The sequence below is a fragment of the Glycine soja genome, chromosome 12 (assembly GCF_004193775.1).
Source record: "Glycine soja cultivar W05 chromosome 12, ASM419377v2, whole genome shotgun sequence".
NCBI lineage: Eukaryota > Viridiplantae > Streptophyta > Magnoliopsida > Fabales > Fabaceae > Glycine > Glycine soja.
This window is the reverse complement of record NC_041013.1, coordinates 22,113,516-22,137,041: the sequence shown is the minus strand read 5'-3', so window position 1 is coordinate 22,137,041 and position 23,526 is coordinate 22,113,516. Positions and strand designations below refer to the sequence as shown.

Genomic DNA, 23,526 nt, shown 5'->3' with positions numbered 1-23,526 from the left:
TAAAAATGAATGAGAAAAGTCACATACCAATTACAATCTCTCTTAATCACTTTCGTTTCTTACAAAAAAAATCCTTAGGAGCTGGCGAGTTGCGGTGCCAAAGTTATTATTTGGAGGTAGAAATTGTAGAATTATCGTCATCTTCTCAAATGGAGCTCAGATTGACATCTGATGGTTGTCGTCGACTTTAATAGAGTCCCATTCGGCCTTTGGTGTGCTTCATGTTTGTACGTTTCTCGCAAGTATTTTTCGTTTTGGTCCTTGGAGATTATAATTCTGCGATTTATGCTTCCTGAATTCCCGTCTTCTTCTAAACCGTGTTTTATTTTTCTATTTATGATCTCTTTTTCCATTTTTGACATTGACTTGCAGAACTTGGAAAGTTGGAAACTATTGAAGTTTAGGACTTTAAAGGTTTGGATTCAGGGGATTCTCAACTTTAGCTTATATATCTCATGGTATATAGTTATATATACACTTGTTTTTTCTTATTTTGGATTCCAATGTAACCTTTATGTGAGTGGTTTCCAAGGGTGTTAGGAGATTTGAATTGTTACTTGTGAATGTCAATGAAAAACAAAAAGGATTTGAACTAACCTTAAACTGTATAGTTGTGTAGTATGTGAGTGCTATTTGTACGTTGCAATAAAAGGAAAGTGAAAATTTGTGATACTTGTCCTGCCACTGTTAATGTTGAGCTTCTGCTTCCATGCATATCACACTTTGATTTTAACTTTTTTTTATTTATGTTGCAATGAAAAGAAAGTGAAAATTTGTGATACTAGTCTTGTCACTGTTATTGTCGAGCTTCTGCTTCCATGCATAGCACACTTTGATTTCACCTTTTTAATTTATAGTGATAGAGTTTGTAAATTGTGCAGTAAGCATAATTAGACTATTGTCATTGAACAAAATTAATCTTGTGTGTGCGTGCTAGAAATATAACTCCTAATTCTATCATGGGTTGTATTATGCATTTAGTATTTACCATTATTAATTCTATCATGTCTGATTTATTCATCTTGAAGCTTTGCGCTAGCTGCTGGAGACATGTTTCTCTCGCTGTTATGGATTGTTTGATAGGGTCACAATGGTTTGATTTTTTTAGTCTTATCTATTTCTACTTCTTTTGGGTTTATGGTAGTTATGTAAACCTTGCTGGACTAGCTTGCATTTTGGTTTTCTTTGGTTGTTGTAATTGTTATTCTACTTACACTATGTAATTGGTTGTGTCTTGCTTACATCTTAATGCCTTGACATTTATATTTAATAATATGCTTCATGTAATGAATTTAATGTTTTGAATTTATTATTATTTACTTAAAATAACAAAGATAATAAAGAATTTTATAAATTAGTAGATTAATTATGAATAAAACTTGTATGTACAAAATCTTGTATATCACTTTGATAGTCTGATTTATTCATCGAGTTATCAGTTTTCCTATTAAAAAATCTTCATTAATCTATATTAAATAACTTGTTGTGTTAATAGTCTTATTAGTATTAATATATAAGTAATTGAACTATTACATAAGTATAACAACATAATAAGTAATAAAATTTGTTTCTACTTCCTTCTATTCCTCTTCCTTCTCAAAATTCTTCTTCTCTTCCTTCTCCTCCGTCTCCTTCTCAATATTTTTCTACCTTTGCTTTTGCTTCTACTTTAGTTTGTAGATTTTGGAAATGAAAAAGAAATATGACAAGTATTGGACAAATTTAATGACTACTAATCAGTTGTTGTATTTTGGTGTCATTTTGGACCCTCGATCTAAGATGAAGTATATAGAATGGTATTTTGAGGGCATGCACAAGGATGGCAAGCAGTTTGCAAAGCAGCTCTATAAATATGTGAATGCCAATTTGAGAAGGATGTATGATTTGTACATTGTTGCCCATGGCTAACAATATAATCAAAACCAATCAGAATAAGATAGTGGTTTAGCTGCACAAACTACTAATTAATGCATCTAAGGGAAATAAGTTTAATTGATACAAAAAATGAGCTTGAGACATATTTGGTTGAAGCAATTATTGATGCTGAAGACAATTTTGAGTTACTTTCACTACTAAAAAAATAATGTTTTTACGACGCACATTCTTAGAACCGTCTTAGAATGTGACTCAGTGATATTTTTGTAATTAATGCCAATATAACTACGACGGTCTCTAACACCCGTCTTTGAAGGTAGAACGCGATGACATTTTCATCAATTGAAGACTTCATTCTATGATGGGTTATAGTCGATAACCGTCTTTGTTAATTTACAAAAATAATAAAAAAAAGGTTATACGTATATTAAATGTTTTATGTTAGACAAAAACTATTTCATGTTTTTTTACTGTTTGAATATACCTAGCTTACGCGTTCTGAACCCGAAGATGAAGCTGACAACCTCAAAGCTGAGATCGTGTGCTATGTCGTCCCGCAGTGTGTCGTCAGTGACATCGTGGTCATGCTGCCCCGTCGAAGTCAGCCCTAAACCCTAAACGAGCAGTCCGTGCCGCGCGCACCCTGTCGTGCCCTTCCCCGTTGTCGAAGGTGTGTGCTCTTTTTAATTTTTGGCTTTAACCTTGTACCTTGATGGAGTGTGCACACATTTTGTACTATTAGTATTGCTTGTTTACTGTAAGTAGTGAACTTGGTTAATGTTCGCTTGTATTTTTGTATCCAACACTATATAGTTAGATTGTTGGTAGGTTTTTCAAAGAACACTACTGAAAAAAGATGTTTTTACATCGGTTCTATGACACATTCAAAGACGGTTTTGAACCGTCTTTGTGGCCAACGTTGTAGAAAGTTAAAACTTTCTATGCAGTTATTAAAAAACCATCTTAGAAAAGTTGCACATTCTAAGATGGTTCTTAGAAAAACAACCATCTTAGAATGATCACATTCTAAGACGGTTCTCTAAAAAAATGTCTTAGAATGCCTACAATCTAAAGAATCGTCTTTGAATGTTTTTTTTAACAAAACAAAAAATTAAAATAGTTTTAGGATTCTAAGACGATTTTCTAGAGAACCGTCTTCGAATGCTTTTTTTTTTAATAAAAAAAATCCAAACAACATATTCAATTCCTCTGTCTATTTGTTACTTTGCTTTATTTATTTTATAAACCATAATTAATTCATTAAGGTTCTAGTTTTAGGCTCTCTCTCTCTCTCTCTTCGTTTTAGCTTTTTTCGTTTTGGAGAATAATTCTAGTTTTCTTCATTTTCTACTACAATTTCGTTTTCTATTGATTAATGGAAGGCTGAGTCTCCAGCGTTGTTTTCTCTTGCGGATCAAACACAACTCTCTTTGAGGTTTTATTATTATTATTAAATTCTGATCAGTTTTTCCTCTTCACCAATTACTCTGTATTTGTTGCTATTAATCCATGCATGCTTAGTGCTTGATTAATTGTCTCTGCGCTTAATTTATGTTCATGCTTAATGATAAGTTTCGTTCATGATTAATTGGTGTATGTGTTGCTTAATCACATAATGACAGCCTCATGTTAAATTTTGCTTAGTAATTTAATTTAGGGTTGGAGTAAGTGGTTGAACTGATTAAGGATAAATTCTCGTAACCTAGCATAAGAGACTTGCTTGTGAATCAAGGGGAAACAACATGTTTTAATTCTATTATTTTCTAATTCAAATTTACTTGCTGTTTAATTTACAAAAACAAACAACCCCCAATTCATTACTGTTTTATTACTATCTGTTATGAACGTTTGGTTGACCATTGCTCGTTGGGAGATGACCTAGGATCACTTCCTAGATACTGCATTTTTAATGTTTATTTGATTCGGGTACGACCTGATGGAAGCTTGCTTGTGGGGCTTCTATGGAGGCTGGATCTTTGAGCTTCAATGGGGTCCTTTAATGGTGATTTTCCACCTTGGAGATGCAGCGGAAGACAAAGGAAAAGAGGTGAGAGGAGGCGCCATCCATTAAGGAATAAGCCATGGAAGAAGGAGCTTCACCACCAAGATGAGCCTTGGATAAGAAGCTTGGAGAGGATGCTTCAATGGAGGAAAAGAATGAGAGAGAGAAAGAGAGAGGGGGGAGCACGAAATTGAAGGAAGAAAAAGAGAGAGAAGTTGAACTTTGAGTTGTGTCTCACAAGACTCTCATTCATCAAAGTTACAACAAGTGTTACATATGCTTCTATTTATAGACTAGGTAGCTTGCTTGAGAAGCTTTCTTGAGAAAACTTCTTTGAGAAGATTCTTTGAGAAAACTTCCTTGAGAAGCTAGAGCTTAGCTACACACACCCCTCTCATAACTAAGCTCACCTCCTTGAGAAGCTTCCATAAGAAGATTCATAAAGAAGCTAGAGATTAGCTACACACACATCTCTAATAGCTAAGCTCACCTCCTTGAGATGAGAAGCTAGAGCTTAGCTACACACCCCCTATAATAGCTAAGCTCACCCCCATAACAAAATACATGAAAATACAAAAAATTCCCTACTACAAAGACTACTCACAATACCTCAAAATACAAGGCAAAAACCCTATAATACTAGAATGACCAAAATACAAGGCCCAAACGAAGGAAAAACCTATTCTAATATTTACAAAGATAAGCGGGCTCATACGTAGCCCATGGGCTCAAAATCTACCCTAAGGATCATGAGAACCCTAGGGCCTTCCCTTGGATCTCTGGCCCAATCTTCTTGGAGTCTTCTATCCAATGCCCTTGCGGGGTAGGATTGCATCATCCCCTCCACCTTGGAAAGGATTTGACCTCAAATCCCGAGGTTCTTCATACTCTGGGCTCCTTCCCTCAACACCTGTAAAAAGAACAAAAACATATGTATTAGTGGTGTTTGGTATGTTGAAGTAAGGTAAGGTCTGAAAATCCATTTCCTGGGCATCTTCCCATGAAGGAACATGGTTCCTCACCAACTCAATGAGTGGTGCTACAAGTATAAAAAAATATGGGAAAAACCTTTTGTAAAAGTTTGTCAAGTCATGGCAGCCCCAGATTTCCCTTATACTTGGTGGAGTGGGCCAATCAGGAATGATCTTTATTCTCTTAGGGTCCTTGTGAACCCCTTGATCACTATTTAAAAAATTAAGGAAAGTAATGCAATAAAGCGTACCTTTTTCTGTATTTTTATGTTGATTATTCCTACAAAAAAATATGACAAACCTATGGTGTCCCATATGAGCACCTAAGTTTGTATTGAAACAAAAAATAAGAACAAACCTACCTAATGAGTCCCTATGTACATGAATCATGAAGACGTTGGGTGCATGACTGATTTTACAAAAGAGGGTGCAACACTCAAAAAATTCATCATATCACTTATTGTAGGGATTTGGTGCCTAATAATACCTATTTTGGGCACCAACAAAGCACAAGGATTTAAGCTATTACAAACCAAGCCTTTCATCCAACAACTCCTTTACTTGAGGAATAACCTCAAGCCTAAGAGGTGTGGCAGTGCTAACAAGTGTCTTTTTACAAAAGAGAAAATGTAGAGGTTGTCTAAAAGGGAAAGTTTCTTTAATGTTTGTCTTTATTGTAAAATGGGTTTCCTTCTTATCTAACCTCTTGGGGGAGACACTTACCTCTTTACACTTCCCTTTAACCACTAATGGTTGTCCATCTTCTTGGGGGTAGATTTCTTCACTAGATTCTTCCCCTTTTGCTTCTTCACTTTCACTAGAGGAAGGTGAAGTAGTAACCTCATCTTGGCTACTATAAATGTCTTGGCCCCTCATAATCATGGTTTTTGTGGTGGGGCATTGAGAAGTAATGTGTCCTCTTCCAAGACATTTAAAGCACTTTATAGAGCTAGTTTTCTCTTGCATACTAGCCTTAGGGGCTTGCTTTTCTATTGTCTTCCCCTTATCATCTTTGGGCTTAGAAGGTGTCACCCCTAAGATGCCTTGACCTTGGTCTTTCTTTGGATAAGAGTGAGAGCCATAAGATTTTGAAGTAGATTTCTTTTTAAGTTGTTGCTCTACCCTTATTTCCCAATCTAAGTTAGCCTCTACATTGTCCTTCCCATGGAAGTATGAGAGGTTAATGTTAGCCTTTTGAGGCTTTCTTTCCTTTTCTCTTCTATGGGAGTGAGGTCTAAGATGTGACCTATGCCTTCCTTCGTAATAGTCACGAAGTTCTTCACTTAGGCTCTTGCAAGAGTTATGATTACTATATGAGGCATGTTTTTCTCTTTTCATTTCTTTCATTATTTTTCTTCTTTCTTCCTCTCTTATTTTCTTTCTTTCATCTTGACTTATTTCTTCCACTCTTTTTTTCCCTTTTTCTTTTCTCTCTTGTTTTTCTTTCCATAACTTGAGGGAACTCAACTCATCTAAGATTCTAGATAAAGGGTCTTTATGACTAGTACCCTCGCCATTAACACTAGATGAATGATGACTCATGTTGGTTCCTAAGTTATGATTCTTTCTTGTTGAAGGTTTGAAAACAAAAGGTAAAAGAAAATATGGTTGAAGCTAGCCAAAATAAACACTAAAAGAGGTGTGAAAGATAAGGTAAACAACTAATTGGTAAAATGCAAGCTATCTAGGCGGTTTGACAATGGAAGGTAAAAGAAATAAGCTATGAAAGTAAGCAAGAAATGTAAACAAGGCGAATCCTAAGAGTGTTTGGATGACTACATTTAAGGTTCCCAACAAAACACTCACAATCCTAAGGGAAAATTGCCTAAAATTATTACACACAAAGGGAAGTAGGGTGACCTATTGGAGGCTCCCAACTTACTTCCAATGAAAGGCCTTTTTGTTACAAAATTTGAAAGCAATGAAAGTAAAGTAAATTGTTAATTACAAAATTGCAAAAAGGTCCTCAATTTTGGTGGTTTTTCTCTCTTTGGTGATTCACTCAATTTGGAGTGCTTCTTAGGCCAATAGCTCATAAGGTGGTTGACCCCTTGCTTCTTGACTCAAATTCTTCAAGGGATGGCACCAATTCTGCTTTCCAATTCCCTATATGGCAACTCACAAACAAGGAAACAAAGAGACAAACAATAACCAAAGACCAAAAAATGAAATGAAAGTTAAACCAATGGAATTTTAACAAGACATTTTTTTAAGGATTATTCAACAATTAAAGCAATGAAAAGGACATAGAAGCAAGTTAGGACTCAAAGAGAAACTTAGAATGGCTCTAGAGTAGAGTAAAAAAAACTATATAAAAAAGACTCAACAAACCTCTAGCTTTGGCACTTGTTTTCACAGTAATTTTCAATTGAAATTTAGGAACTAAGATTGGTATAAGATAGGAACCAATTACAGAATAAATTTTGAGCCAAAACAACAATCACACTTCCCTTTCACTTTTTTTTATACTGATTTTTCTGCCAACTTGTGTGATTTTATTATTTTTTCCTTTTATCCAAACCATCTGGTTCTTTTTTTATAACTTTTTTTCAGATGTCTAGAAAATTCAGTAAAACTTTGAGCTCAAAATTCAAAGTAACCAATTCTCAGTAATTTTTACAAGTTTCTATTTCCAAGCTGCCAGCACCAGCGATTTTGTTTTTTAAGCATGGTATATTGATTGCCTTGGGCTTACTTTCAACCTTCCTATGTATGTTGAACTCACTAGGATTGTTTACCACAGTTTTAGGTGTTCAATATTCACTTAGGATCAACATTTCAGCCAGCAATTCCTAAAAGTTCAAGAAAAGGTTCACAATCAAAGACTCTCTAAGAATTTTGCATGAATATGTTATGGACTAATTAACATGAAAGATTTGACTCAAATCAAATAATAGGCTAAAAGAATTTCATACACTCATGAAAAAATGAGTTATACAAAGAAACAAGAAAATAAAATTCAGCACAACATAAGAAATCTTATGTGACAAGTTTCATGACTAGACATGACTTCTATGACAAAACTACAATAGGTGAACAAGTCACTCTAGATTTTTGAGGTTTTCTTCTACTTTAATATTTTTGTAAGAATTTTATGGTTTAGGTTTCAGCCACAAAAAATAACAAGACAAAACTCAAAGGAACCTAAACTCAACACAATTCATGGTTCAAGAACAAGAACAAGAAATTTGAACCATAGAAAATCAAATCTAGCTTATATAGCAAGTTTAATCGGTGGAAACTCTAAAGAATCATGTTAAAAACATTTAGCACAAAACATGTGAGGAGATACATGGAGAAAAAAATGAAGAAACAACAATGGAAGAGAAGGTAAAGCAAAAAAAATTAATGGAGGTTTAAGGAGCACCTACTTGAAGCTCTTGTGCTCTGATTACCACTTGATGGAAGCTTGCTTGTGGGGCTTCTATGGAGGCTGGATCTTTGAGCTTCAATGGGGTCCTTTAATGGTGATTTTCCACCTTGGAGATGCAGCGGAAGACAAAGGAAAAGAGGTGAGAGGAGGCGCCATCCATTAAGGAATAAGCCATGGAAGAAGGAGCTTCACCACCAAGATGAGCCTTGGATAAGAAGCTTGGAGAGGATGATTCAATGGAGGAAAAGAATGAGAGAGAGAAAGAGAGAGGGGGGAGCACGAAATTGAAGGAAGAAAAAGAGAGAGAAGTTGAACTTTGAGTTGTGTCTCACAAGACTCTCATTCATCAAAGTTACAACAAGTGTTACACATGCTTCTATTTATAGACTAGGTAGCTTGCTTGAGAAGCTTTCTTGAGAAAACTTCTTTGAGAAGATTCTTTGAGAAAACTTCCTTGAGAAGGTAGAGCTTAGCTACACACACCCCTCTCATAACTAAGCTCACCTCCTTGAGAAGCTTCCTTAAGAAGATTCCTAAAGAAGCTAGAGCTTAGCTACACATACATCTCTAATAGCTAAGCTCACCTCCTTGAGATGAGAAGCTAGAGCTTAGCTACACACCCCCTATAATAGCTAAGTTCATCCCCATAACAAAATACATGAAAATACAAAAAATTCCCTACTACAAAGACTACTCAAAATACCTCAAAATACAAGGCAAAAACCCTATAATACTATAATGACCAAAATACAAGGCCCAAACGAAGGAAAAACCTATTCGAATATTTACAAAGATAAGCGGGCTCATACTTAGCCCATGGGCTCAAAATCTACCCTAAGGATCATGAGAACCCTAGGGCCTTCCCTTGGATCTCTGGCCCAATCTGCTTGGAGTCTTCTATCCAATACCCTTGCGGGGTAGGATTGCATCACGACCTCAATCAACAAGATAATAAAACTAATAGAAGAGAGAAGAAGAAACAAGACCTCCAAACCTAAAAAAGACACTTAGCAACAAGAGTTTGTACTCTACCTCTTTCTTCCTCTCTTCTGTTAGAGTACCGGGCATGGTAACATCTAGCATATTTATTACCACTTGTGTTGTCTGTAGAACTTGACCAAGTTCACTATCTACCGAGACAACATTCCTCTCTTCAATTAAATCTGCATTACTAGATCTAGTATGATGTAATGGACCATCTTTTACCTGTAAGCTCATATCATCCTACTCAAAGTTCCATTTTAGACCTTGTTGGAAACTAAATAGAAGGCCAGTGTTATTCTGATTTTCTCCAAGCAAATCTTCAATGGGATCAACAGAGTACCCATTAAATGCACCCGACTGAGTAAGATCCAACAGTGTGCCAACTTTAGCATCCTTATTTGACCTTACTTCTTCTACAACAACTAATCCTTTAGAAGGATTTACGGTAACATATATATATATATATGTCAGGAGAGGATGACAACCCTTCAAGAGTCCTAGCTCCACTGCCGTGAGCCACTGCGTATATAACACGTCAAATTATCACTTGCAAGAATAGAGTTGAAAACCTCACATTCAACAAAATGGTGGATATATTAATTAACTATGATAAGAGCATTTTTTACTTCACATATCAAGGGAACTAATAAACCTAGCTATATAGGTTTTGCAGGGAAGCTATGTACCCATAGATCGAGATGAAAAAGATGTGAAACAAATTTTCATAAAAAAATTATAGAATTTAACATCATGATATTGTTTTAGGGTTTTTCAATTGTTTAAATGTTTTACTAATTTGTGTTAAAGTTATTTGAGTAATCAACATTTTCAAAACTAAACCAACCATTGAATACAGAAAGATATATGCCTAAGGTTTTGAGGATCAACTGGGGCTGAATCTATTAGATTCAACTAGGGTTAGGGAAACAATTCATGAATGAAATGAAGAAAATATATTTTCTATACCCTAGCCAATGCAACTAGAGCAAGGGAATTACACTCTTGAGATATATTCAAGAGTATCTCACACTCTCCTCAACTTCAATCCCAATTCCCTTGCCTCATACGCTCTTTTTTTTTTCTTCCTGTTGAAAAACTCTCCTCTTAGGCTTAATTGCACTTTTTTACCCCTAACTTTTTTACACTTTTTTACATTTTGCTAGAAATAAATTTTGAAAGATTAACATTAGAAGATTGTAATTATGTTTGAAAGTAACATTTTAAAAGTACTTTAAAAAATCAACTTTATTTAATTGATAAAATAAGCTTTTCAATTGTAAATAAAATATAATTTAAGTCACCAGAATCATTTATTTACAATCAAACACTAAAACCATTAACCAATACACAAATCACCCTTGCTGGATTTGAACTCAAACTTCAGTACAGTCTCCTTAGTTTATCAAACCAGGCCCTACGAGCCTATTTGAGACCATATATGCCTATGAGTTGCACCTAATTGCTGTAAAAATGCATTAAAAGGTCTCAACTTGATGTGTATGGTTGCTATTGATATGATGCAATTCTTCCCAGTGTAAGGATTCCTATCAAAATAATAAACCGAAAATGTCAGTATATGAATGTTGTAATGAACACTTATGACTTTCCATGGCTAGAGTCTTCACCCCTTCCCCCAGCCCCTAATGTCATGCCAGTTCCTTACTGCAACTGATTACATTGTTTGCATTTTAAAAAACTTGTTTGATATAGGTTGATTATTACTTGTTGAGATCTGTTGAAATTTTTACAAAAAAACAATTTAATAGATAATTGCTTCTTATAGATTTGTGTTGCTGTTGTTGAAAAGATGTTGAACATCCATTCAAAGGAAATAACAAATATTAATCTTTAAACATTGTGTTTATATTTATGAATTTATTGTATGATAATTAATAGCACTCTTTCCCGAGACCTCTTCTACCTTGTATGTTGTATTTTTAGAGCGAAACTTACAGTTTTTAAACACCACTTTGCAGGCTGCACATTGCGACTTGGAATCTATGGATCCTGCTACATTATTTGTCCCCACATTTTTTAGAGCAATTAAGGATAATACAAAACAAAGCTTTACAAGTATAGTATCTTAACCCTTTCTAGCCATTTTTATATTTCACATATTTGATCATTTTAAAAATAGATGCTGAAATTTGAAGAATGTTGACATAATAAAATGCAAACCCTTCTTATTTATTTATGTAGAGGTCAAGACATTATAGATTGTCACGTAACATGGTCAACATTAGTTAGTTGACATGAGGTGCCCCAAGGCCATAATTGACTTTCCTGCAAGCCGTATTCTTTTTTGTAAATAACATGCATGAACAATGTTTAATTATATGACTACTTTAGTATGACATAAGCTCATACAATTTTCCCTGCCATCACCACAGTCATAGTTATTGTTACACGTATCTTTCCAAGTATGTATGTCAACATCACATTTATGGGGATATTGCATTTTTTTCAAATATGTCAATTCTTAAATATTAAAATTATGTGCATCCTGAGTGACCCTTAGTTTCTCGTTCAAGCAAGCTTCAATACAGTGATTAATACGAACAATTTGGATTAATCAGTGTATTGGATCTTGAATTATTCGTTTAGACATTTTAGGAACACTCATTTTTTTTACTTCATTCATAGTTATATGTTAAGTACGTTGTGTTATATTTGATTACATTTCGGTTGACTACATATTGCTTTGTTCTCCTGGTGCATACTCGAACGTGGTCAAATGATGTGACCTGTTTCATTTCGTGCACTTGGAGACCAATGTGAAATATTGCTGAAATTTAATCAAATTTAGCATAATGTACTTAACTTGTACATATGAATGACATAATAAAATAGTTCCTGAATGGGATAGGACCACACCTTTTTTTGAAAAAAGTGAGATTATCATGCATATAGGACAACATACCCTGTATTGTAGAACATAGAACATGGATTGAAATTGGATTACAGCACCTCGCATAAGCGAAGTTTATCAAAAGGGAGTTGAAGATTTCTTGCAATTTGCTTAGCAAAATGCACCAGTATTAGCTGCAAAATATTTTCGCCCATGTGTTAAATGTGTGAATAGGAGACGTCAATCATTGAATGACATCAGATCACATCTTATATGTGAGGGGTTTAGTCCGAGTTACACAAATTGGATATGGCATGGTGAATTGCCACACGTTTCAACAACCCCTCAACCTGAGCTAGTTGATGTACAAACCGGAGATCGTATGGAAGACATGGTACATGATCTTGGCCAAGAGGGTTTTCGGGATGCTCATGCTCATTATTATGAAAAATTACAAACAGATTCAAAGAAGCCATTGTATGCAGGATACACAACCTTCACTCGGTTATCAGCTGTGCTAGGTTTGGTGAACTTGAAGGCCAGATTTGGGTGGAGTGATAGAAGCTTTACTGAGTTACTTGTGTTATTGAAGAATATACTTCCTGACGGTAACATTTTACCGAAAAGTCACTACGAGGCAAAGAAAATATTATGTCCTGTGGGTATGAAGTACCAAAATATCCATGCATGCCCTAATGACTGTATTTTGTACAGAAATGAGTTTGCGGAAATGCGTAACTTCCCGACATGTGGGGTGTCATGCTACAAAGTCAACAACGATGAATGTAGTGATGGTGCATCCATAACCAATAGTCGTCCAACAAAGGTTTATTGGTATTTGCTAATAATACCAAGGTTTAAGAGATTATTTGCTAGTGCATACGATGCAAAAAATATAAGGTGGCATGCAGATGGAAGAATAATGGATAGGTTACTCGGACATCCCGCTGATTCTCCACAATGAAAGACAGTTGATCGATTGTATCCAGAATTTGGAGAGGATCCAAGAAACCTAAGGCTTGTTCTTGCTTCAGATGGAATGAATCCTTTCGGTAACTTGACCACCAATCATAGTTCATGGTCGGTTTTGTTAATGATTTACAACCTTCCTCTTTGGTTGTGCATGAAGCGAAAATACATTATGTTGTTTATGATGATAGCGGGTCCAAAATAGCCAGGAAATGATATTGATATTTATATAAGTCCCTTGATTGAAGACTTGAGGAAACTGTGGGTAGACGGGGTTGATGTGTATGATGCGAATGTTCAAGACACCTTCAGGTTACGTGCAATGATATTTTACACTGTTAATGACTTTTCGGCTTATGGAAATTTGAGCAGATATAGTGTGAAAGGACACCACACATGTCCTATTTGTGAAAAAAAACACTTGTTACATTCAACTCACACATGGGAAGAAGATAATATATACAAGGCACAAAAGATTTTGGAGACCTAATCACCCATATCGGCGATTGAAGAGAGCATTTAATGGAGAGAATGAGATTGAAAGTGCGGCTGAACCATTAGCTAGAGACGATGTTTATGATCGGGTGAAAGACATTGTAACTATCTTTGGAAAGACACACAAAAGGGATGCGTCTGCGAAGAAAATTTGGAAGAAAAGGTCAATATTCTTTGATCTTCCTTATTGGTGCGATCTACATGTTCGACATTGTCCGGATGTTATGCATGAGGAGAAAAATATGTGTGATAGTTTGATTGACACCCTTCTTAACATTAAGGGCAAGACAAAGGATGGTTTGAAATGTCGTCAAGATTTGGTTCACATGGGTATACGAGACCAACTACATCCAGTTTCATGAGGTGATCCAACATATTTGCCCCCAACATGTCACACAATGTCAATGGCAGAGAAAAAAAGTTTTTGTCATTGTCTGAAAAATATGAAAGTTCCTCAAGGATACTCTTCAAATATCAAGAGCCTTGTGTCAATTAAGGATTTGAAATTGGTTGGCCTCAAATCTCATGATTGTCACGTATTAATGCAAAAACTTTTTCCAGTGGCTGTTAAGGTTTCCATCACTTGCTTGTGTTTTTTCTTTAATGCTATCTGTAGCAAGGTTATTGACCCTCAACAGTTGGATAATTTTAGAGAATGAAGCTTCGATTATCCTATGTGAATTGGAGATGTATTTTCCCTCCTCATTTTTTGACATCATGATTCACTTAATTGTTCATCTAGTTCGTGAGATTTGATTGTGTGGGCCTATTTATTTACGTTGGATGTATCCGATTGAGCGCTACATGAAGGTGTTGAAAGGATATACAAAGAATCAATATTGACTAGAAGCAAGCATTGTTGAAAGATACGTTGCTGAAGAAGCAATTGAATTTTGCTCAGAGTATATAAATACTACATCACCAGTCGGGGTTTCTCAAAGTCGTCATGACTCCACGACTCAAGGTAGGGAGGGGTACACGGGGATTTAATGTTGTAACGATGGATCAGCAACACCTATCACAAGCTCATCTATATGTACCAAACACCACATAAGAGGTTATCCCATAGATAGATAGTCACAGAAAACATGTCTCAGATACTCACCCAAAAATTAACATGATGAAGTTGTTGTTAGAACACAACCAAACTTTCATTAACTGGTTTAGACAAAGAATCTTCACAGATGACAGTGCTTCGAAGACACTAAGATTGTTAGTTGTTGGTCCAAATCTCAATGTTCCAACCTGGCAGGGATATGATATCAATGGCTATTCTTTCTACACAAAGTCACAGGATGGAAAAAGTATTCTGGCTAACAGTAGGGTTAGTGTTAACGGTCAGTCAGATCATTTTTGTAGTGTTTCTGATAATAATCCAATTCAAGCGTCCATGCCTTACAATAGAGTCATTGAAGATATCTGGGAGCTTGATTACAGTGAATTTAGAGTGTCTGTCTTCAAGTGTCAATGGGTTAATGGAAATATCGGAGTACATTAAGACAAATTGGGATTTACTTTAGTAGACTTGCAAAAGGTTGGTTACGACGACGATCCATTCATCATGGCAGTGCAAGCTGGACAAGTGTTTTATGTCCAAGATCCATGCGATTCGAGATGGTCAGGGGTTCTACAAGGGAGAACAATTTCTATCAGTGACCATATTGATGGTTCGTTAGTTGATGTGAGCGAGATGCCAACTTTCTATCAACAAATGCCTTTCATAAATGGTGAAGATCAGGAGGATGTTGTACATGAAAATTGAAATGATCATGATGAAGGTTTATGGGATAATATTCATACGTATCTGCTTATGTTTTTACTGGTAATGTATATAACATATTACATAATTGAAATACATTTATGTATTTGAATATTTACAACTTAATACGTATATGTTGTTTATATAACTGACATGTCCTAGTAACTTTATTTGTTTCACTTGTGTAGACTCATGACAACACCCCCAAGGTCCCCTCCACATTCAAATATTCTTTCAGATGCTACATCTAGGAGGACTAGACAATCCACTCGGCTGAGAAGGTTGACAGTTTGAAGCTTGGATCAACCACGACCTACAATTAACGTCAATCCTGCCACTAGGAGAGGATTAGGCCCTCATAAAGAAAAGTTTCATAGTTATCTGGGAGTTGTAGTGTGAGAGAAAATTCCTATTGTCCACTCCAATTGGAATGTTGTACCAAAAACTTTAAAGAATCTAATATGGGATGACATTTTGGTAAGTCGTTATTTAAGTTGACATTTGTATATGATTTCATATAATAATTTAAAAAATATTATATTTCACTAATTGTTACTTAAAAATTTTGTTTTGGAGGGAAAATTTGACATCCTCGAGGGTGACAATGCAAAAACGAAGGTGATGTCAACGGTCGCTACTCGAAGGAGGCAATTTAAGTCCTCCCTGACAAAAAAATACGTTTATTTTGACAGTGAGGGTCAAGCAAAAGATGATCCTTCTGTTAAGTATGGCATTGGTGCAGCAACTTGGGCCGAATTTGCAAAAAGCCGCCAAACCCCAAATTGGCAGGTTTATTTGACGACCTAGTTCTGTATGCAGCTTGTGAATTTGTTAACATATTTGTTTTTCCTAATCCTTGAAAATGTTTTTTGTTTTTTTGTAAGGGAATATAGAGAAAGGCCCAGGAAATTCAAAAATACAATGACTGTTTGCACTCATTGTCTCGTGGGGGTTACGAACTGCTTGAAAAAAAATTAATGGACCGGAAAAGGAAGACACGAGAACATCAAGCAGGATTTATTGAAAATTTTTCATTGAGTGTCAACCCACCATCCCCCATTTCTAGACATGTCAAGTGGAAGATGGCCCACACAAAGCGACATGGCCAAATAACCTCTACAACTGCCCAACAAATATCAGACAAAATTGTGAGTAATTACCTCAAAGTTTGATAGTGGGAATTAATTAATTGTATAATAACAATCTCCGTTGGCTTGTAAATTAATGTTGTGTTGTTCACATGACTCTTTAGAAGAGCTGACAACGCAGGACAACTTTGTTCCTTCAGGTTGTGAGGACATATTGAACACGACTATTGGCCAACCAGAGCATCCAGGTCGTGTTTGTGTGGCGGGGACAAGTGTGACAATCAGCCAGTTCTTTGGTCAGGCCTCACGTGGATCTAACACTTCCTCTACATCGATCACTCAATAAAAGTTGGTTGAAATCATCAGTAACTTGAAGGAAGAATGAAGGAAAGAAGTAGAAGAAGATAACAAGAACCTACAGGAAGCGTGGAGGAGGAAGGTAGAAGAGGAAAACCAACGCACTTTGGAGATAATTAAACAAGAGTTGAAACAAGTAATCAAATTAGAGTTATCCCAAATAGCATCACACCACTCACCCCCACTTTAGCCACCGGATATACAAGTATTAGTTGCACGGGTCAGCACGAAGGGGAGCTGTGCAAAAGCTGACACAAATCCATTAGGTAAAGATACTTCTAATGTGCACGCCGATACCATGGGCTTGTATGTAGTTGCTGAGCAATCTACTCAACTAGTGGCATTGGGAAAAGTCTATGACAGTTTGTCGACCATAAACAATGTCCCTTACGAGGATGATGTGGTTAGGGTGAGTGTTGTCAAAGTATACCACGGTGATGCTCAGCTTCCTTTCCTAACATAGGAAATTCAGTTTGTGAGGCAAGCCGTTGGCACTTTCGAGGGGTGGCCGACACATCTTGTGATACCCATATCTGATGAGGTATTTAGTGTTGCCTTTGAATAATAATTCTAGTCACACTGTTCAATTGTTTGTTAGCGTAATTGATATTTTCTTTAACCATGTAGGATTCACAAAAGCGTCTGCCCATTTCGGTTAAATCTATTGAAATGGACAATGTAGTGGTTGCAATTGATCCATTGGGAGAATTGGTAAAGAACTTGTTTGATATTTACCAAAAGCCAATTGAGTTGGCGTGAGATGGGGCAAAATTTGGGATACCTAATGTCAAAGATGACTTTTTCATCACACATGCAGATGTTAGTGAGATTATTTTAGGTGACAAGTGTTTGAACATATCCATACTACAGTTGTGGCTAATGTAAGTAAATTTGGTTTACTAGGTGTTTCATTTGTTAACTGAGGATGTAAGTTGGTTAAAATATGCCATTAACAATATTTATGTCAAATGTTTGAAACAAGTTTATGAATGATTGGAGTACAAGCTTAGGTTATGGATCACTGTATGGTTTCCTTTAACCTCAGTCTATCCATAACGCAAAGAACAAACATGAAGAATGCCAACATTACATTCAAAAATGGGTCAAGGAATCACAACGAAAAGTGTACTTGGGACCTTACCTAAATCAGTAAGTTGAATTGATGTTGTAGAATATGGATATTATGTGCATTATTGTTGCCTAACTAATGTTTTTCGTCTTCAAGGCACATTGGCAACTTGTTGTTCTGTGTCCACGGGACAATATTGTTGTTTGGTTTTGTTCTTTGTGTAAGAAGCCTGATGTTAACATCAAGACAACAATGAATAAGTTAGTTTTAACATTAAAAGTCAATTGAAATATTGCAATTGTAGGGTATAAAGACAATGATTATTTGAATATATACGTTAACGTCATTTTTAAACTAGTGCAATGAAAACATTAAGCACTACTTTGGAAGGAAAGACAGATCAAGAGGTTGATTGAACCAAAGGTATGTCATTATATCAAATCAATATAGCCATCTCCAATTACTGACGTGTGTTTCTTTGAAATAACTACCTTAAGTAAACATATTGCATGAAGAGTCATTTTCAAACCGGAGGCTACAAGTGTAGATATTATGTCATGCATCGGATGTGGTGCATAGTGAGCGACGGTTTGAAGAATGAATGGAATATGGTTATGTTTACTTATTACTATAACATGTCTTACTTGTTACTATCATTTGAGGTCACTAATTCCAATGCGTTTATGTACGTCAGCCATTTGATATTTACAATTTTGCAGTAGTTTTTTGATGAAACACCGTTAAACAAAGAGACCATGACAACACTTCGCAACAAATGGGCGGGATATTTTCTACTGATTAAGAACATGGAAGTTAGAAAAATTTAGATAACATAGGAACATGTTTCTTTGAAACTATGCATTTTCATTGTACAATCATTTGATTACAAACACATTAGAATCAGTTCACATTTATTTTAGTAGTAATATACATTTGCGTTAGTAATACTTATTATAACCTTCATTTTTACCAAACTCAGCTTCCAGAAAATACCATTTTCATGGTGGGAAATTTTGATGTTTCCAAAGCATGCTTTATTGCTGATTTGTTATATCAACATTACATTTGTTCATGGTTCGTTGTCTCTCTAACCAAATTTATGCAGCTGTTGAAGTATGAGGATGTACAAATGCTTGATTTACTTCAACAAGTACAGTATTGGCAGAAATTCTACTTGTGGGGTCCCTTACAAAAACTAGTATGTTACCCTCTATTTTCCTCTTGATGTGGACAATCATTTGATTGTTGATGTTTGGTCAATTAACATAGGTTTTTTGAGGATATTAGTTCTTGTATGATGTGTACATTCTATAGCCTACCAAAGAACATGATATAAACTTTGAACAAGGTTGAGACTGATCTGGTTTTAACAAGTAAAATAATTAAATACCTAAAGTTGATTTATTGGCAACCAAGTTTTGATCAAAATGGTCTTCAGTAGATTGAATCACTTAAGAATTCATATCATTTTGGTGTGAGTGTGAATTTGGAAATTCACAACTCGGGTTCTTTATTATTTTTTTCTTCGATGTGTGTGTTTTGCATTGTAGTTCATATTACAATGAATCTGTCTCATTCTACTATTTTGTTTTGGTTTACTAGTGAAAGAGAAAACATGGGTGATATTTAAGGGAGTGGAGGATGCTACCTATATTCTAGGTATATATTTTACATTGGCCATCATTGAACTACTAAATTAGTATGCCTATTATTATAGACCCATGTTGCTTAATCAGTTTTTTTTTCTTGATCCTAATGGCTTGTATTTCGGCCATATCTGCCACCACCAATCCTTTCTCCACCCCCTATACCATGATCATAAAAATATAGATTTTTCACATACAGTTGAAAGCTGATAATGACTAACATTCCTTATCCACAACCTGAGGTTTTGCAAACTATTTATAAAGTTTTAACCACATTTAAAGGTGATGCTATTAAGTTAAGAGAAATCAGTGAAAGTGTTCAAAGAGAAGACATAACGAGGGATTGGTTAGGAAGCAGAGGGATCAAAGGTGTATGGTAAGAATAGTGAAGAGTGGTTTCAAAAAGAAGAAGACGAAATGGTGGGATCCATTGCTAGGACATTGGAAGAAGAGGTCAAGGTTATCTATGAAGAACATAATAGTTAGCATTTTGGGAACAATAATGGCTTTGATTTAGAGTTTATGGCCTCTTCTTCTAAGTTCTGGGCTGAGGAAGCCTCGCTTTGGCAGGTTTGTGCGAATGTGCTTCACTTTCATTATCAATTACTACCTCTTTTTAGTTGATTTAATATTTAGGGGCCATTTTTGTTGATTTTCTTGGCTTTGATATTATATTCCTATCTATCTTCCTAGTGAACCATATTATACTTCATGTTAGGATGATTTTAAACAGGTGCTATGTGAGCTTTTGGAAACTCATCCAGGGCTGGAGTTCCTGCAGAGCACACCTGAGTTTCAAGAGAGATATGGTTTGTCTTCCATCTTGGTTATAACCTTGCATTTAGGGGTTTATGTAAATTTAACTCTAGATATCATTACTCTCCATTATTGGGGATGGTTGAAGCTTGCATTAATTCCAATCTTATTCCTCACTGAATGTAGAATGAATCACTAAATGAGGGTGGAATGCTTTTTGTGGACAAGCACCCTAACCTTAGGGTCCGTGTTGTTCATGGGAACATGTTTACTGTTGCTGTCATACTCAATGAGATCCCTCAAGGTGTGAAAGAGGCGTTCCTAAAAGGAGCGACATCCAGGCTTGGAAGAGCAATTGCTCTCTACCTTTGCCAAAAGAAAGTCAAAGTTCTGGTAAAATTTCTCACATTCCCTATTTTTTTTACCATTTTTCTTGCATTATACTTTTGCTTTCGTTTCCTATATTTCCTCCTCACTAGGTACTCGTTCTTTTAATTTTAGATATAAGGATGGGACAAGATGAAATGAAATTGTAGTGCTATGAAATGGACACATTTCAACGCTTGATTGCAGAATGGGGTAAGCAGGGGTCCCTTTTAATCAATGATTGGTGTACTTGTTCTTTATGTAGCAAACAACTTACAACACTTAATTTTGAGAGCAAGTTGGCTTTCACTTTTTGCTGCAAATCCTCACATTCTTGCTGTAAGAAAAATAACACAATTGGTTATCATATATTCTAAGATAGTGAGAGAATGAATACTTATGTAATAACCATATAGTTTCCATTGCAACTATGCACTGAAATGTTCATAGTTGATTCAGGGAAAAAAATAATAGGTTCGTTGCAAGTCATTTACCTCTGTGAAGTCTTCATCAGACAGCTCAGAAATGGGAACAACCTTATACATGAAGGAAACTCGCAAGAGAGTTCCATTTGATATTTCATCAAAGACAACATCTAGAAGTTAAACAAGTCAATCATTTAAGATATACATAGAGCCACATAAGAAATATAAAGTAACTTAACAAAAGTAGGGAAAGAAAGTGGTTGTCTGCTTCCCATGCTTCCCATGAATTGTATCAGTTCTGTCTGGCTGGCTTATAATCTTCACCACTATGCCTTGACATCGAATCATTTTGTTTTTCTTCTTCACCTTTACAATTTTTTTATGATGCAGTAAATCTTTACCCTTTTTGTAGTTTGGCTGTGCAACAAAGATATCATCACTAGGCAATCCTTCTTTTGTCTCTGAATAGTACCCCTTCCTTTTGGATGGCTTATAATCTTCATTAATATTTGATTCCCAGGACGTCAAATCATTTTTCTTTTCTTCTTCACCTTTATAAAAAAAATTATGATGCAGAATTTTTATACCCTTTTTGTAGTCGGGCTATGCAACAAAGATATCATCACTAGTCAATCCTTCTTTCATCTTTGAATTGTACCTCTTCCGTTTGGCTGGCTTAGAATCATCATCAATAACCCATGACATCGAGTCATTTTGCTTTTCTTCTTCACCTTTACTTATTTGTTTATGATGCAGAATTTTTTTACCCTTGTAGTTGGGCAATGCAGCAAAGATCCACTGGATCTTTGTCAATTTGTCATAGTTTTCTATGGTTCTTGTCTCTTTCCCCATTTTATGTTGCTTTACATTGATTGTGGAAAAATACTGTTGCCTGATGGGGCTAGTTTTTCTTTTCTGCGTTAATACTTGTTTTACATGCTTTATGAAGATTTAGTCTCTTCTTTGCTCATAATGTAGGCTATTTAGTGAACCATCCGTAAGCTTAAATGTTGGGTAAAGAAGCTTGAGTGTCAAACTCCTTAACATTTAGAATCAATTATCCCAAAGGCTTAAATAGTTCAATGATATGAATGGTTTAATACTTTAATTACATCTTTTAACATTTACTATTCAAACTTAGGCTGCAGTTTACAACATAGGAGCTATAAGTGCTGCCTTCCTTGCCAACATTGCCAAAACTGATGCAAAAGTAAGCTTCAATGGAAATTCATATCACTTATCCGCATGGTCTTTGAGCATCTTACCAGACTGCAAGAGTGTAGTGCTTAATACGGCAAAGGTTTGCTTTATCAACTTCGTGATCAAAATAGATGATGCAATTGAATGAAGTTCCTTTTGAAATGCATGTGATTAATCTATCTATAGTCTATAGTTTAGATCTTTTCTTTCATTTTCTAGTACAAGAAGTGGCATATCCTATAGTTATTTATGATATGACAGATTAACTCTGCATCTATGATTTCAAGCTTCACAACTGAATCTTTAAAAGAAGAGGTTGGCTCTTTGGATGATTCTGGCTCGGGATGGAGTTGGATTAGTGAACCTATCGATATTTCAAAGGCTCATTCATTCTCAAAATTTTGGTTACTGGAGCAAATAAATACAACTGCAGATAGAAGTGTTCCTCAAGATATATAGTATACCTTTAAGGTTGAGAAAGCTTTCTTCTGACTCATAAGATGGTAACACTTTTCATGTTTTTTTTTTCTGCAGCATTGATCTTGATGCTGCTACTGAAACTGTCCTTCACATTGAATCCCTTGGTCATACTCTTCATGCTTTAATAAATGGGATGCTTGCAGCTAAATAAAATTTAAAGCATTGACATAGGATGATATGTCTTTTTATAATTTTAAATATTTTGGATGCCCATGTGTGTTCATGTTTAAATTCCTTGGCAGTATTTTAAGGCTTGACAAAGAAGTGTTTCTCACCCCACCTCTCTTAAGCTCAATTAGGAAATGCAGCAAAATGAATTCAGACTATGTTTAGGTTGGCATTATGGTGGGTCCAAGAAGGATTTTACCCTTTAAGCAATTGAGGATTTTGGTTGGCAAACAGTATGTAATCGTCAAAACAAAAATAACAAACGTGTGTGGTGTCTCTATCTTCCTGCTATGTGTGGCAGGTAGGCGGTGGCCACATATGATAGATCAGTAACCTGAGAACATAATATTCTCTGATGTGGATCCAAAACCTTTCACACAAGTTTGCATTCTTAAACATTTAAACGTATACTGTCAAGATCAATCACTCAAATTAAGCATAAAACTTTGTACTCACAAGTTTTATCAGGAACAATTTAAAAAATGGTACCAACTCCTAGGTTTATTAAATGCATAGAAGAGAAACTTTTAACATACTGTTTATTTTGTGCATTCTTGGGCAAACAAAATTTAGAGTAATGATATACATACAACAAATATTTACAATAGATTTTATGACTTCATTTTTTGTTTTTATCTCTCTTCATTGTATTGCCGGTGTTATCCAACATTTATTTCTTTTCTTTCTTTCTCTCT

At 35.4% G+C, this 23,526-nt stretch overlaps 1 long non-coding RNA gene across 1 annotated transcript; it reads left to right on the top strand.

The window, feature by feature from the left end:
* Nucleotides 1-1,618: 1,618 nt before the first annotated feature.
* LOC114379522 lies at nucleotides 1,619-23,200 on the top strand. The gene is made up of 10 exons (XR_003659512.1): nucleotides 1,619-2,545; nucleotides 11,182-11,278; nucleotides 15,465-16,065; nucleotides 16,170-16,424; nucleotides 16,565-17,262; nucleotides 17,349-19,449; nucleotides 19,719-20,245; nucleotides 20,379-20,585; nucleotides 20,694-20,771; nucleotides 22,125-23,200. It is a non-coding gene; the product is annotated as an uncharacterized LOC114379522 (long non-coding RNA).
* Nucleotides 23,201-23,526: the final 326 nt, after the last annotated feature.